Here is a 5,422-nt window from a genome sequence, read left to right on the forward strand (position 1 = left end):
AAGCTATGGTGTCACACAAGCCCAAGAATAAGCATTAGAGAGGCACAGACAGTAGGATAGCAAGCAACCAACAAGCAGCTGATGATCAAGGAATCATCAGAGCTTGACGAGTATGCAAGTGCTTGTCGAGAGACAAGCCCGGCATCAATCCATGAACCATATAAATGAAATAGCCACAATTAAGCAATAACTGTCTCACAGAAAATCCAATCAACCTTATTCAGAAGCAAACCATCCAAGGATAGAGCTATCTGGAAGCAAGCATGCTCAACAGGGCAATTTTATGAATAATAGCAAAAAATGATAGCACACCAGGAACTCTGGCACTTGCTACAAGCAAGAATCATTCACAGTAATGAGCCAGGGATGCCAGGACAGTAGCATAGCACATGTAAGCAAGCAATAGCAAGGGCTAGGGATGCTCAGATGAGTATCTAGATCTATAATAGCATGCACAGCCATAGGATTGAACAGAGACAGTAAGCAAGAGCATGAATGCGCAACAGCAAGGATGACACAACTTAAGCTAGGCCATGGGGAGTAGAGTAGCAGCAACTAGCACACAATGATAGCAGCAGAGAGCACAGCCATAGCAGCTAGCAGCACCCAGCGATAGCAGAGCGGCAGACGGCACGGCCACATCTCCAAGAGGAGGAACAGCCGTGGCTGGGGCGAGGCGAAGAAGATGAGCAAGACGAGGAGAGAGAAGGAGGCGAACACACACGGAGCGGAAGCACCACCGCGTGCCCATGGCGGCACAACGGCACGGCCGACCATGGCGGCGCCGAGCCGCGGCCAGGCCAGGCGTCGCAGGGCACGAAAGCTCCAGCACCACCACGGCGTGCCCACGGCAGCGCCATCGCGTCTGGAACACCGGCGTGCGATAGAGCATCGCAGATCCGTGCGCCATGCGTGCAGATGTGTTGGAGGCGAGCGGTGTGGGCGACGCAGGCCAGATCGACGCGGAGGATCTGGTGCACCGTCGAGCGGCGGTCCTTTTGCGACCAACCACGCCGCCGGAGCCGGCCGGAGATGGCCGGATTAATTCGGCGACAACGACGGCGACGCGAGTCGCCAGAGCACGGGGAGGAGAAGGGTTTGGCGAGGCGGCACAGCGAGAGAGGACTGGGGAGCGACCGCGCCGGTCGGTTGGACCGGGCGGGTTTAACCCAACCCAGTTGGGCTCTCCTGACAGGTGGGCCCAGGGGTAAATGTGTCATTTCACATTTTAAAATAAACAAGAAACTTTGAAATTGAATAGAAAATGATTCAAAGCTTTAAAAAAATAATTAAAAATATGAAAATAGATCAGCATAAAATTCTCTATCATAATAAAATACAAAAGAGAATTTTTAAAGACAATTATGAATAAGTCTTAATTTGATGATTTAAATAATAATTTAAAGCACACATATTATTTACAATAATGAAAATAAGTCCATTAATATCCTTGGACTTTAAAAACACCTTGACAACATTTCAAGGTTGTATCTTATTTTAAATCAAGTATCCCCAAAATATTCTTAGTATTAACCTCTTACATGAAATAATAACGACATCGGAAGGGGGAACAAACCCTAAAACTGGAATCATGCATAATTGCTTCTTTAACCATTGCCCTTATCGGACAATGATGCTATCTTTCAGAACCAGAGGACAAGGGTCAGTCCACACCTTCCAACTGCAAAACTTTGCAGTGTTCAGACAAGTTCATCACTTGCTCATGCCATTTGAGTATTTCTATCAAATTACTTGCAAAGTATTATGGTTATCACTATTGCATAAAAATCCAAACCACTATTTTCATAACTATGAATATGACTATGTGGTGGGCAATGGAACCATGGATTGTGTTGATATGGTGGAGGTTCCATTGCACGGGTTTATATCCATCTAGGATTAAACAACAAATGTCTCCAGTGATTCTTGTGCCGTAATACCCGTGTTAACCATAAGATCCGGAGTGGGACGGAGTAGTCAAAAGTGTTTCCACCTCTCGTTCATCAACGGATGCGCTTACCGTAGCAGGTTGTGTCCGGCGGAACAACCGGAGGGTGGGGATCCCATTCTAATTCCCCACGGTAAAGCATTGCTTGCCGTAGCGGTTGTGTCTTGCGGAACAACCGGAGGGTGGGGATCCCATTCTAATTCCCCACGGTAATGCGGTCTATGATGGGTTGCAGCTACCGGCGTAGGAGTGTATGGTAGAGCCCAGACTGTCGTCGTGGTCGGGGTCCACCCTGAAATTACGGGAATAATGGGACCGGCGTGGACCCAGGGTCGGGGCATGCAACAAAGGGTGGGTGTTCGAGGTAGCGGAGGAACATGATTGGCTAGACCTTATACCGGGCCTCACACCAAAGGAAGTGTGGACGGGAAAGCTGCCCGGTTGGCACCAAGGTTAAGATCTCTTATGGGTAAAGCAACACACCTCTGCAGAGTGTAAGAAGCGTGACCTGTCACTCCCTGTTCCGGGATGAGGAACTGCGAACGCGGCCGGAAAGGAGCTCCATGAAGTTCTAGTAAACCGGTGAAGGCTGACGGACATAGCTCTTTGAAATAAAAGCAATCTCTTGAAGAAATGTTTATCAAAACTTGCATTGATATTAGACTTTCTGGTCTAATACCGTAGCTAGTGCATTAAACACCTCTTATCTATAATGAACTTGTTGAGTACGCTCGTACTCATACCACTCTTAAATCCCATGCTTAGATTGTCTGAATCGTCCGGAGGAGGACTACGACAACAATGAAGGAGCCGAGATCATCGGCTATGATGAACCTGACCTCTCAGGAGGTGTTGAAGGCGTAGACTATCTCATAGTCTACGGATCCGGGGAGGCTTCCGGAGGAGACCAAGCCTAGAGATATCCGATAGTAGTAGCAACCGAGCAGCCCGAACTCTTAGTATTTAGCTGCTCGATGAAATAAATGTTTAGTTTAATGAAACTCTTGTATTGTAAATTAAGTTGGGTTCGCCTCGAACCCAGGAGTATTCCTCTTAGGACCCAAGAGGAGCTCCAAGATGACATGTGTATAATAGTTGTAATAATAAATGAATGAGTTATGGACCCTGCTATGTTCTGTTGTACTACTCTGAGGGATGTAATATTTGCGGAATGGTACTTCGTGAATGTTATATCAACGACTGGCATACTACAACATGCAGTGGTATGCAGGGTCACCACAAAAGGCGTTGCCGTTCTACGCCTTGATTAAACAGGGAGAAAAGTTCGAGTGGAACAATGAAGCAGATAGAGCTTTTGAGGACCTCAAGCGCACAATCTCGACACCACCAATATTGGTGGTGCCCAAGGAAAAGGAACCTCTCATGTTATATATCGCAGCCACGCCTCAAGTGGGTAGCACAGTACTTGTGGTCGAAAGAGAAGAAGAAAGAAAACTCCATGGAGTCCAGCGGCCGGTATACTTCATCAGTGAAGTTTTATCGCCTTCAAAACAGCGGTACCCACAGTACCAGAAGTTAGCATATGTAGTGATCACAACCGCAAGAAAACTGCGACACTATTTTTCGGCGCTTCCGATAATAGTGGTCAATGAGGCGCCTTTATCCAATATATTAAACAACCCAGAGGCTACGGGTCGTGTCTCCCTTTGGGGAATAGAGCTTTCCCCTCGGGACATCACATATGAGAAAAGAAAAGCAATAAAGTCGCAGATCTTACCAGACTTCGTCGCAGAGTGGATGGAGCTGCAAAATACGGGACCCCCAGATTTGTCGAGAACCTAGACCATGAACTTCGACGGGTCCAAGAGGCTAGAAGGAGCTGGAGCAGGCGTGATACTAGTATCACCTCAAGGCGACAAGTTGAAATATGTGCTACGGAAGACGTTTCCAAACGCATCCAATAATGAGGCAGAGTACGAAGCACTCACACATGGGATGAAGATGGCGAAAGCCTGCGGAGCAACCCGATTAAAAATCTTCGGCGATTCACAGCTGGTGGCTCAACAGGTGATGAATCAATGTGATGCAGTCAACGACAGTATGATAGCATACAAACAAGTATACAATGAACTCGAGAAATTTTTGACGGGTGTGAAGTAAATCATATCAGCAGACTCAGCAATGATGAAGTCGATGTTCTAGAAAAAAATCGGGTCGCAATGTTTAGCAATACCACCCGGCGTATTCTGGGAAGAGATAACTGAAAGGTCAACCAAGGCGAAGAAATAGCAGAAGAAGAAGGAGAAGGTTGACAAAGCCTCGGGGGCTCCAGCAGCATCAGAGGCGAACACATCGGGAGATGAGGAGGAATCACATGAGATAATGATGGTACAAACTCCTTGGATGCAGGCTTACGTAGCGTATATCCTAAGAAAAGAACTACCCGAAGATCCAGTAGAAGCAAGGCGAGTTATCAGACGATCCAAAGTTTTTACAGTGATCAAAGGAGAGCTCTACAAGCGAAGTATTTCGGGAGTACTACAGAGATGTGTTACACCCAAAGAAGCAAGGCTTATTCTGAAGGATGTACAGGAGGGGTTGTGCGGACATCATGCAAGCAGTCGAGCAATAGCAGCCAAGGTTTTCAGGGCAGGATTCTATTGGTTGACAGCAATAGATGATGCAAAGGACGTAGTATGCACTTGCGGCGCGTGCCAAAGATTTGCGGCAAAACCTCATTCTCTGGCAGCAAAGCTGATGCCAATACCCTTGTCATGGCCTTTCGCTCAATGGGGCCTTGATATGGTGGGAAAACTACATAAAGCGTGGCCAGGAGGTTACGAGTATATGCTAGTGGCTGTCGACAAGTTTACCAAGTGGATTGAGGCAAAACCAATAAATTCGCTAGATGCAGCATCGGTGGTCAGCTTCGTCAAAGGTATCGTCTTTGGGTTCGGTGTTCCCAATAGTATTGTCACGGACAACGGCAACAATTTCATTTCCAAGGAGTTCAAAGCATACTGCGCAGAGGTAGGCATCAAACTACACTTTGTGTCTGTAGCACATCCACAAACCAATGGTCAAGTCGAGCAAGCAAATGGTATCATCTGCAATGGTATCAAGAAACGATTGGTAACACCTCTGGAGAAAGCTCGACACACTTGGCCAGAAGAGTTGCCAAGCGTATTATGGAGCATACGAACAACACCCAATATAGCAACACAGGAAACCCCGTTCTTCCTGGTCCATGGAGCCGAGGCAGTGCTCCCGATAGAAATAGAACACAATTCCCCGAGAGTGGCGGAATATGATGAAGAAACTTCGAGAAAGGCACTAGAAGACGATGTCGATGCACTTGATGAAGCTAGAGACGAGGTGTTGTCGAGGGTCACTAAGTACCAGCAAGATTTGAAAAACTACCACAGTCGACGTCTACGACCAAGGTCTTTTCAAGTGGGAGATTTAGTTCTTCGGCTTTTCTAGGATAGCCATGAAAAGTTTGAGTCACCATGG

The sequence above is a fragment of the Lolium rigidum genome, chromosome 5 (genome assembly GCF_022539505.1).
Source record: "Lolium rigidum isolate FL_2022 chromosome 5, APGP_CSIRO_Lrig_0.1, whole genome shotgun sequence".
NCBI lineage: Eukaryota > Viridiplantae > Streptophyta > Magnoliopsida > Poales > Poaceae > Lolium > Lolium rigidum.